This window comes from Sapajus apella, unplaced genomic scaffold (genome assembly GCF_009761245.1).
Source record: "Sapajus apella isolate SASKATOON/1434 unplaced genomic scaffold, GSC_monkey_1.0 scaffold6, whole genome shotgun sequence".
NCBI lineage: Eukaryota > Metazoa > Chordata > Mammalia > Primates > Cebidae > Sapajus > Sapajus apella.
The window spans coordinates 3119177-3131900 of NW_022436946.1; the positions used below are offsets into that span (position 1 = coordinate 3119177).

A 12724-nucleotide genomic window follows, 5' to 3' on the forward strand; every position below is an offset into this window, starting at 1 on the left:
AAACATATCTTACACAGGAAGGTAGATTTAACTATTTAAATGGCAAAAATGTTCTAGAAAAATAATAATGAACCTGTGCAATCAAAGGTGATCTTTACTATTGCTTTGTTAAAAATAGTCTTCTCATCTAAAACTGCTTTTATATATGCAACTTTGTGAGATCTTTTTATATTTCTTGTAATGGAAAACTTGAATGACATCATGTTATTAGGAATTTATCATAATATATAATACATAAAATTCCTTGACTTATGGAATGACTAAATATGTGGAATAATTTGCTATGTTATAGTGAGATTCTCTTCTTTGTGGATTACATGAATGCCTGAGAAGGTCAGTAGCATTAATATTTCTACTGGAGAACTTTCATTTTAAAATATATTATAAAAATGACTTTCAATAATAGCATAACATATAAAACATTTTCTTTATTGGAGAAATTATAAAACATTTTTGCACCACTTACTGTTGTAATTTAGGCTGAAATAATGCCAGTTATTTTGCTACTCTGCTGAAGTCCCCTTTTTTGAGCCTACACTGAACCTGTAATACTTATGGAAAGAGTTACCATAGCAACCTATATTGATGTCACAAGCTCAGGCTTCTGACTTCATTGCATAATGCAGTAGCAACTGGATTTGCAGCAGAAACACTCTGCTACAGAACAAGTGTCTTGGTTCACAGCAAAGAGGACAAAGAAAACAGCAAGTTTTAGGGGGTTGAATCCTGGATTGTGAGTCAGATTGCCTGAGTTCTTATTTTAATCCTGCCTCTCACTTGTTGCCTTGTTTTGAGTAATTGTGTTTACATGTGTGCACTGAGGTTTGAAGCAAGAAATCTTCCATCTCTAGGATGGACAGAGCAGAGAAAAATTCAGGATATCTAATGTTTTGCATTTGGTAGAAAGCTCAGTAAAGCTAAATCTCCCTAAAAATAACTTGGCAGGAAAGGAACTACTAATGCTCTGTAGTATGTATCTAGCTAGCTCACAAAGATAAAAAGGACACTTTGAAATTAAAAAGCATCTGGCTGGGTTTTTAATTTTTACTTTTTGAAATAGTAATGAGTAAAGGACAAGATTAATGTCCTCCTCTTAATTTTAATAAGAATATAGAGAACTTGTACATAAATATGTCACTATATCTATGTAACTATATTAACATAAAGATATATTTAATGGGTATGATGCTTCTCATGTTTATACTGTATACATTAAAAATAACTGTTTTTAATTGTATCATATAAATATTGATTCTTATTAGAAAACAACTGAAGAAGTGAAATGGCCTTGCTAATTTAAGATGACATCTTAAACAAATCCTAATGATACATTTCTTAAAAAGACCTAAGCTTTCCATTGGAGCCTGTAACCTGTTCATTATTTCTATTGGTCTGGCTTCTTGTTTAAACATTAATTTTAGCATTGAGATATGAATATTTTGGGATTTGAAAAGGCACTTAAACAAATCAACATCCACACCAGAAACTGAGGTGAAAACATGATATGTCTTTTTATTTTTATTTTCTCTAAGGTAAAAAGGCTGGGCATTTTGATAAGGAGAGCTATGACCCCTTATAACCTTTCTATTCATATGCTTCAGTCATTCCAAACTATCAGGAAAAATATAACATGCTGTAAACTTCATTAGCTCAATTCTGCGTTGAATAACCCCCATGAAGACACAATTTGTTATGTCTTAGGAAATTCCTAAGTTACTCTTGAAAAATGTTGAGTGAGGTAGAAGTTGGGGGCATATTTTTGAATAAGCATGCATGTGCAATTAAGCTCCACATTATGATGGAACACAAGCATTTGTATGAGATACAAAACCATCTTTTAAAAGCCAGAATTTAGTGTACAGTGTTTTATACAACATATATAAATACAAATCCATTCTTTCATTGTAGGCATCATGCCTACCAAATTAGCTAATGTAACATTTCTTTTATAGTAACAAAAACTTGTGTGTTTGTGTGCACTTAATTCAACAGATTTTTATTCACTTTATTGACATGAAAATGTCCTAAATGTACATAGTAAGGTTTTGTAAAAGAACAGGTTGGCCCCATTTTTTTTTTTTTTTGTCTTAAGAGAACAATATTGGTAACTTTCTGGACTTTATGTAGTCCATGCTAAATTCTACCATTTCCTAAATACAACTTCTGCAAATAGCAGAGACTAAACATCCATTGCAAAATCATGAATATTAAGGAATCATATGTATAGAAGAAGCTTTAATTTATTGACCAAACTGAGATCTGATAGATTTAAATAACTTTCCCAAAGTTAATTGGTAGAAGAATCCATACCTCAGCCAAGCACTTCCTCTGTCACATTAGACTCTCTGGATCCTGCTGGACCACTTCTATCTAGAATCACCTCCTTGACTAATCTTGAAAATTCTGTACTGTCCATTTCTGGAAATCTGTTCATTTAGCTAAGCTTGTGAGTATAAACTAAATTAGGCTATTGATTTGGTTATTCAGTTAAATTTATTCAACATTTTGAAATGTCTGTGTGTTCAGAGTTTTGTAGTATATAAAAACAGCATAATATTTATAAAACTCTGGTGGGGTAATGTTACTTCGAAAAGTAAAACAACCAGGAAAGAAAATTGGGTGCACGGTAATGCTGTCAAAATCATATGCGCATAAACTCAGGGAATTCCAGGAAAGGGAATTATCAGAGGCAATGAGTTGAGTCCATGGACTTAGCCAAAGAACATTTCTTAGTGGTATAATATTTCTTACCTCTTAAACCTCCTTCTGTTCTGTGTCTCTCTTGCTCCCCCCTCACCCTCACCGTCTTTTTTCATCGTACAAGTAGTCCATGTTTATTGTTGAAATAGTAGGTAGAAGAGTTGAACAAAAATAAAAGGATAATTCTATGATCAAGAGATTTTCTACAGCATCTTCTGCGTATCTCTTCTCAAAACGTTTTAAGCTCACCTGCAGGCTTAAATGTTATTTTTTAAAATGGGAGCATGTTCTGCATATTACTTTGTAATATTTTCTTCTTATATAATAATATTGTGTAATGATGTTTTTGTGATTATAAATATTTATCTGAATTTCAGTTACATGAAGTTCTATATATGACTGTACCATAATTCATTTAATCATTTTGTTATTTTTAGACTGTACTCATTACCAGTTTCTTGCTGACATAATTTATGTGTAAATTTAAACCTACATGTGGCCAGTCGCGGTGGCTGTAATCCCAGAACTTTGGGAGGCCGAGGCGGATCACTTGAGGCCAGCAGTTTGAGACCAGCCTGGCCAACATGGAAAACCCCATATCTACTACAAATACAAAAAATTAGCTGGATATGGTGACACGCACCTGTACTCGGTTACTCTGGAGGCCAAGGCAGGAGAATCACTTAAACTTGGGTGGTGGAGGTTGCAGTGAGCCGAGATCACGCCACTGCACTCCATCCTGGGCGACAGATCAAGATTCTATCTCAAAACAAAACAAAAAAATACCTTTATACAACCTTGAACACTTGTTCATTTTTTTAATTTAACTGAAAACAAATTTGTTCAAATTCTTTGAGATATAATTGACATACACTCAGATGTTTTCTGATTGTAAATCTCTAGATGAGGAAAAGCTGAGTCAAAAGGTATAAGGGGTTTTACGAATTTTAATACATGTTGAAAAACAGATTGCTAGAAATACATCATTGATAATGTCATAAGAATGAGATGTATTTCCCTGTATCCATTCTACTATTGGATATTAGCATAATTTTAAATCATAGCAAAGTGCTAGAGAAAAAAATAGTACTTTAATAAAATTTGTGTTGTTTTTGTGAGATCTTCTAATGTTGAACAGATTTTCATATTTCAATTTAATTCAATTAAAATTCAAATTTCTTTTTATAATTGACTATGTATATCCTTTTGTTAGATACCTATTGGGTATTGGTCTATTTTTTATTAATTTAGAAGGGTTCCTTTGATATTAAGGTTATAATTGCCTCCTATAATGCTAGTTAGTGTTCTAGTTTGCCGTTTGTCTATTAACCATGGCTTTCATTCGTTTCCTGCTCTTCCATATTTTTACATATGTAATCCATTGGTGTTCTCTTTTATGGTTTCTTCTTTTGGCATGAGCCTCCAAAAGATCATATAAATATTTGAATATTTTTTCACAGTATTGATTTTCTTTTCATTTAATTTTTTCTTCTAGAATTTGTTTGGACTTAAGTAAGATATATTCAAATATATATTTGAATATTTTTCCAAATGTTTTTTCCCCACTCTTCTCAAATCCAAAATTTTTATGTAATTTAAAAAATTCTGTTGCGTAATCTAGTGTCAGTATCATAATTTTATTTTATTATTGTTTAATACTTAAATAATTGCTTACTTGCTTAAATAAAACAATTGTTTTATTGTTTAAAACTTTTGGTATCATACTTACAATAATGTTGTAAAAAGAATTATAAAATGTATGCCTCTTCTTCACTGGGTATACAAAAAGGGGATATTGCACTAAATTGTTTCCTTTTATTTGCTTTTTAAATCCAAGACTCACAATTTTATCTTTGTTGTATCTAGTTGAAATTAATTTTAACTACTATATTATATTTTTTGGTTGACTGTATAATATGTTGCCTTATCTTTTCAGGAGGCATTTGGTTAGTTTATGTTTATTCAGTGCTTTACACGAATCTAGTAAGATTAAACTTTTTTTTTTTTTTTTTTTCTTTTTGAGATGGAGTTTTGCTTTTGTTACCAAGGCTGGAGTGCAATGGCGCGATCTCGGCTCACCACAACCGCCACCTCCTGGGTTCAAGTGATTCTCCTGCCTCACCCTCCCAAATAGCTGGGAATATAGGCACATGCCACCCACCCAGCTAATTTTTGTATTTTTAGTAGAGATGGTGTTTCACCATGTTGGTCAGGCTGGTCTCAAACTCCTGACCTCATGATCTGCCTGCCTCAGCCTTCCTAAGTGCTGGGATTATAGCTATGAGCCACTGTGCCTGGCCTAGTAAGATGATTTTATAGTTTTTATCCTTAAGCTGTTAGTGAAATAAATTACACTGGTAAATTTTTTTTTAATGATAAACAACTTGCATTATTGGCATCAACTCTCATGACAGTATCATTTTATAGATTATGGGGGGTTTACCTTAATGATATTTTTATTTAGGATTTTCACATCTGTGGTCTCCAAGGATATTTTCCTTTCTCATATTATTCCTAGTTTTGATATGAGGATCATACTTGCCTTAAAAGATGAGATTGGAGCATTCCTTCTTTCTTTCTTCTTCTTTTTTTTTTTTTGTGGAAAGGAAATTTTGTCTGTTCTTCTATCTATGGTAGAATTTCTTATGAAACTGTGTTGGATTTTGCTGTTGTTCTTGTTTTCATTGTTTGTTTTGGGGAGGTGTGACTCCTTGAATTATGGTGAAATTGCCTGTAAAGCTATGTGAACTTTCATTGTTCTTATTCTTGTTTGTTTTAGGAAGGGATGGAAGAATATGTAATTTACTGGTTTCAGTTCCTCAGTGGTTATATAAATCTATGTATATATGATTTTATTTGGTAATTTTCTACTTAGTTTTGTTTGGTAAATTGTATTTTTTCTAGAAATTTGTTTTCTTTATTTTCAAGTATTTATTAGTTTTATCTTTTGAATGTCTGATATATAGACCTTTTAAGTTAATGTTTTATTTGTGTCTTTTTTAAATCAGTAACACTAAGAAAAATTTTCTTAGCCTTTTCAAAAAATAAAACTTTAGCTTTCTTTATGTCTCTTGTAATCGTTTGCTGTCTAATAAAATGTGCTAAAGCTGAGTAGCTTAAAATAGTTATAATTTTATTACAGTTCATGATTTTGTGGGTCAGAAATTCAGAGTTTGGTTGGGTCATTCTTTTGCTCCATGTGATATTAACTAGGTTCATCTTGTGGTATTTGCTGGTGGCTAGTCTGATCTGGAGAGCCTAAAATAGCTCTACTCACATGTCTGGTGCCTTGGTAAGAACAGCTGGAAGGCTGAACTCACCTCAATTTTTCCTTCTACCCATGAAGCACAGGGACACTCCACACATCCTCTCCAACAGAGTAGGCAGACTTCTTATGTTACAGCCAGTGCTCCAGGAATGTTCTGAGAGACAGAAAATACAAGTTGCAAGTTCTCTTAAAGGCTAGACGTAAAATTGGCAAAGCAACGCTTCTGCCATATTTTTGGTCAGAGGAGTCATAGAACAAAGATTCAAGGGAAGGAAAATCCTGTCTTTTCTTATTGGGATTAGTAAAGAAGAACTGGGGCCATCTTTACTCCATCACATTGATCCCATGTTCTATGAGTTATTTAGAAACATGGTTTTAAAATTTTAATTGTGTATTCTTAACAATATGTCTCCTTGGGACCTAAGAGACATATCCATCAATTGCAATCTATGATTCTAATTTGGATCCTGACTTGAACCAAGAAACAAAAATATGAGATAATCAGGGACATTGAACACTACTAGATATTTGAGACATTTTTAAATAAAGGTATATGATGATATTTTTGATATTTTAAAAACAAAAAGGCCTTTCTTCTATAAAGTTACAGACAAATATTTATGGATGAATTTGCTTCAGAAAAATATTAATGGGAATGAGTATATAGATTGGCTATGAATTGAATAATTGTTGAAGCTAGCTGAAATTTACATTGCATTCCATATATTATTTCATCTACTGTAGGTGTTAGAAATTTTCATAAGGAAAAGTTAGACATTTATCTTATTGATAATGATTTCTAATTTAATTTCATTGTGGTCAGAAAAAGTAGAATGCATATTTCCTCACTCCCACAAATATACATGCACGTACTTACATACATACTTACAAATTAAATAAGACTTTCTCTTTTGTATCTTAATATATTCAATTATTCAGTTTTGACAAATGTACAATATGTGTCTGAGAAAACTATGGAATCTCTTTATACATTAAATCAGGTTTGATAGTCCTAAATTTTCATTTTTATACACTTTTTCTGCTATTAATAATTGAGAAAGGAGTGTTTAGTTTTCATATTTTTATAATGATGTGTTGATTTCTCTCTGTAGTTCTATAAATGTTTTACATTGTGTGTAATTTGAAGTTATCTTTAGCTTCATATTACATATCTAGTTATATTTTATTGAGATTTAAAATTTAAAATAGTATCACTTCTTGCTAATAATCTATTTTACATTAGAGACTATATTTAGAATATTGCTATAGTTTTCCTAGCTTTTGTTGAGTTATTATTTACGTGCTATCTCTTTTTATTTAATTTTTAAGATTTTTTTTTTTAATTTAGTTTTTATGGGTACATAGTAGGCATATGTATTTAGGGGGTACACCAGATATTTTGATATGACATGCAATGTGTAACAGTCACATAATGGAGAATGGAGTATTAGTCCCCTCAAGCATTCTTAGTGTTACAAGCATTCCAATTATACTCTTTTAATCTCCTTAAAGTGTACAATTAAGTTATTAATCACTATAGTTCCCCTGTTAAAGTCAACATACAAAAACCAGTAGCATTTCTATATGCCAATAGTGAATAATCTGAAAAAAAATTAAACAAGTAATCCCATTACAAAGCCACAGATAAATTAAATACCTAAGAATTTTAAAAAATGGAAAGATCTGTATAATAAGTACTGGTTTCTATTAGAATATAGAAATGCTACTGATAAAACACTGATGAAAGAAATTGAAGAATATACCAAAAAAGGAAAAATACCCCATATTCATGGATTGGAAGTATCAGTATCATTCCATCAAAATGTCCATACCACTGAAAGCAACCTACAGATTCAATGCAATCTCTGTCAAAATATGGATGACATTCTTCACAAAAACAAATGAAAATTCTAAAATGTATAGGGAACCACAAAAGACCCAGAATAGCCGAAACTAATCTGAGCAAAAAGAAGAAAACTGGAAGAATTATATTATCCAATTTTAAATTGTACTACAGAGATAGCTCTATTCTGTTCCATTGTTCTACGTGTCTGTTTTTATGTTAACAGTATGCTCTTTTGGTTACTATAGCTCTGTAGTATAATTGAAGATGTTTTATAGTTCCATGTAGATTTTAGGGTTTTTTTTTTTTTTCAATTTCTGTGAAAAATGTCATTGGTATTTTCATAGGGACTATGTCGAATCTGTAGATTGCTTTGGGTAGTGTGGACATTTAACAATATCTTTTCATTTTTTGAGGTCCTCTTCAATTTCTTATATCAGTGTTTTGTAGCTTTTATTATTGTAATTATTATTGTAGATATCTTTCAATTCTTTAATTTCTTGGTGTTTAATTTTATGTGTGTCTATTGTAACTGGGATTACTTTTTTGATTTCTTTTTCTACTGTTCACTATTAGGGTATAGAAATGCTACTAATTTTTGTATGTTGATTTTGTATCCTTCAACTTTACTGAACTTGTATATCAGTTCTCACAGGTTTTTGGTGGAGTCTTTAGGTTTTTCCTAATATTAAGATTATATCATCTGCAATTAAGGATAATTTGACTTCTTCCTTTCCAGTTTGGATGCCCTTTATTTCTTTCTCCTGTCTTAGACTTTCTAGATTTCCAGTACTATGTTGAATAACTGTGGTGAAAGTGGACATATATTTAAATCATTTTCTGTCTTATTTTATGTGTGTCCCTTAAATAGAGCATATAGTTGAATTTCTTTAGTTAGCTTTAATTTTTTTTTAAGTGACAAGCTTGGTCTATACATATAAATATTGTGATTAGTGACATATTTTTCTTTATTTCTATGATCTTTCTGTTTGTCCTCTGCTTGTTATTTTTTTTGTAAGTTTCACTTAGTCTCTCAGATTTTATCTGAAAATACTTGAAATGTCTTTATTTTACTCTCAATCTTGAAGAAATTTTTTAGATATAAAATAGTAGATTAAGAATCACTTAAAAAATAATTTCCTGAAGAAATTATTCCTCTTCTAGCTTCCATGGTTTCTATTGAGAAGTCTGCTTTTACTCTGTCATTCCTTTATAGGTGGTCTGTTCTGTTTCATTAGTTTTAAGACTTTACTTTAAGTTGTGGCATTCTGTATTTTTTTACAATATGTGTAGGCACAGATATCCTTCATGTATCTCTCCGGGAACTTTCATCAATTCTGGAAAAATTTCCAGTATAATGGTTTTCAATATTCTTCTCATTCATCCTTCATAGTATTCCTTTCTGAGATCTTCTTATTAGAGTATTCATGTACACGTATCTTTCTTTCACATGTTGCATTTTCTTTTTTTCTGTCTATTTCTGTAATTTCTTCAGAGAAATCTGCTAATTTCCCAATTCTCTCTTGAGTTATACCTAAACTGCTAGTTACTTCATATAGAACATTTTATTACATCTATTTTCATTATATTTTTCATCAGGTCCTTTCATTAGGTCCAAATGACCTTTTTGGGTCATTTCAATATTTTTTTAGAAATACAGATTTGTTGAACACATGGAAACAAAATTACTTTTTAGATTGGAAGTCCATAAATTGTGTTCTGAAAAAGAATTAAGGGTAAATTTCTATTGAAAATATATTAAATGAGTTTCATATTCATGGCTTGATGAGGAGGGAAGACATTTAATGTTACATTTATCAAAAAGTAAAAATGATTACTTTTTTCATAGAAAAGAAAGTTATTTGATAAAAACTATTAGAGAAGAATGGATATTATGAATAATATGAATGCAGTTAGGAAGATACTAAGATTAGAGAAATCAGGTTATAAGCCCTTTTTCAATTAACTAGGTAAGGCAAAAGGGATGAATTGATCTGGAAAGGAAAGTTACTTTCTAAGGGACTTAAGTGTTGGTAGCATTTAAGAAGTTAAAGGTGAGAGAAAGAATCAACATGGTGGTAATAATAATGCTGATGATGTTATTTCTACTACTGGGAGTCCGAGAATGTAATACCTAAAACTAATATTATTTTTTGATGTATTACATAGGAATATTTAGTATTCTTTTGATACACTGGGAATAAATATGAAGTTGCTAAACTTCATAGCCTAAACAAACTATATGTCTATCATTGCTTTCTATATCCAGCACCTCTTATATAACAATTCACAATCTCTCAACTTCATGTGTCTTCTGTTTCAACTGCTGCTGTAGTAACCAGTGGTGCTTGGGTTCAGAATTTCACTTAGAACTTGACAGTGACTTACCTTAAGGCCATGGCATGTGCTTCTTATGTCTCAATCCAGGATTTCCCTGTTGAAAAGGAAGTTTGACTAATCTTACCTAGTACCCATAAATGCACAGTCTGGAATTTCAGGGGAATTAAGTCCCAGTGAACAAACTTTTGACTAATCGCTAAAAAGATAAACGATAAATACTATCCCTTTCTTCTAAGCGATCTATGGCCTTGAGGTGCAGTTGACGTGGCTTTCCATAGAAGAGTTCTATGACATGAACCAGGCTGAATTAGTGCTAACTAGTTTAGCAGCATACTCTCCAATCAGTTTCTCCTTCCCTACATTGTTTTCTTTTACTCCTTAATAAAAAATAGTAGCACATAAATCTTTTTTTTTTTTTTTTTTTTTTTTGAGACAGAGTCTTGCTCTGTCACTCAGGCTGGAGTATAGTGGTGCGATCTTGGCTCACTGCAATCTCTGCCTCCCGGGTTCAAGCAATTCTCCTCTTTCAGCCTCCTGAGTAGCTGGGACTACAGGTGCGTGCCACCACACCCAGATAATTTTTTGTATTTTAGTAGAGTCGAGGGTTTCACCATGTTGGTCAGGCTGGTCTCGAACTCCTGACCTTGTGAGCACATAAATCTTTACATTATGCTATGCTTGCTGAGGTGCTGAGGCTAAAACACCTGCCCATATCTCAGCCTGTACTGAGGGGACATGGCTATTTCTTCATATTTTTCAGAAGAGGATTGAATAGGGATGGACATCTAACACAAAGGCTGACACACAGTTCACCAACTAAGCTAATTATTTTACTTAACGTGTACAGGGAGGTGGGAATCTGCTTCTTTAGTTGGTCTCAGTTCCACTTAACTCATGGATTATGAGCATCTAGTAAATGGAATGTGAATCTATTATATATAGTGAGATTTTTACATACATATATATATATGTATGATATAATATGATTTTTTGAGACAATATGGATCTTAAACTCAAGCCAGCTGTTTCACCCAGGACTCAACTAAAGAATCTGCAACCTGTTCCAATAATGGATGGGAAATGGCTACAGTAGCCTTACTGAGAGATTGTTCCAGTGTTACATCTTTCTAAGGGGGCTTTAAGGGTAAATTTGATATGGGAATTTTACTTTTAGTTATGACTTTAGAACCAAGAAGTTACCTCTATAGAGTATAGAGTTTTGGGATGTGAGGAGATCTCTGCTCAAAAAAGTGAATGTTAGAATGACTTAAAACAAAAGGGATATGATATTGAAGTCAGTGTTATTGTGGATTGCCTTAGCCCTACTTTTCTAGCATTAGGGAAGATAATCAGAGCTACTAAAATGGAAGACACAAAGTTGCTTGAGGACCCCATATTTTTAAGTGGAGAAATTTCTTTCCCTCTCACTTAGCTCCTCATTTCTATAGCCCAGGTCTTGTTCAGACTTCTTCACCTGTCGTCCAGGTAAAGGCATTTGAATGCCAACCACGTTCCAGGCACAAACTAAGTACTTTATGTAGTTTTCCTTATTACAAATATATAATACTGTCAAGAAGCATCATTATCCCCAATTTACAAATGAGGAAACTGAGGCTCCAAAATCTAGGTGATTTACTCAGTTAGTAAGTAAAGGAACTAGAGTTAAAATGTAGGCAAGTCTAACAATAAAGCTTGTCCTCTTTTTAGAACACAAGACCCTGTCATTTATTTTGCAGACTCTCTAGTCTTATCAGAGTTTCTTGAGGTTGGCTTGGAAATGCCCTCTGTAGGAAGTAGGAGAGGTCATTTCTCTCCCCCGTTATATGAGAAGTTTTTCCTAAGAGTCCCTAAATTATAAAGCTGCCATCTTTTACAGCATTGCCAGAGTGGAATTAGGTGGTGGGACCAGAAAGGAGGCTAGAGACCATGCCCTGTAACCGCGGCTCAGCTGCACTTCCCTTGATATCTGTTTTGACTTCAGAATGCTTTGTCTTATAATTTTGGTGGCATTTAGGTAAAGCGTAAATGTGAAAGTGAATGGTTTAGTTTTCCTGATGGAAAGTTTAATTTAGCTCTTCACTATGTTGCTTGTAGCCTGTTTGTAGATTTAATTGTTTACTTAATGAGGATACATCCTTCCTTTCAAAGCATTGCCTTTAAAATGAATTTCCATAGATTTACATAAATTCCCTGGGGATCACTATAATGTGAGCAAAGAAAGAATTGCCCAGCTGCTGTGTACGGATTTAATGGAATTATGACTCTTTAGGGTGTGGGCTCTGAGAAAGATATCTGGGGGAAATAGTCACTCAAACTGTTGGAGAAATAATCCCTTAAGTGAATTTTCTCTCATTCCAATAGAAGATTTTAGAAGCCAGCAACAACGCAAAATTAAAAAAAAAATTCATCTTAAGAAAAGCTTGTGAAAGTACGGTTCATTTAAGAAATAATTGGTTTTATTTAAGAATGGATATTAATATTTTATTACAGCAATTTTTGAGTAGAGGCTTTGATTTTAAAATAGCTTGGTTTAAAATGAAGAGAATTAGCTAATGCCCAATATTTCATGCTGT

The 12724-nt window shown here is 32.3% G+C and overlaps 1 long non-coding RNA gene across 1 annotated transcript in view; it reads left to right on the forward strand.

Annotated features, from left to right (window-relative positions):
* Positions 1–262: 262 nt before the first annotated feature.
* Positions 263–12724, forward strand: part of LOC116549160 — a 304678-nt gene continuing 292216 nt past the window's right edge. Inside the window, exon 1 of the long non-coding RNA XR_004267727.1 lies at positions 263–733. This is a non-coding gene — a long non-coding RNA (uncharacterized LOC116549160). The remainder of the gene's footprint in view (positions 734–12724) is intronic.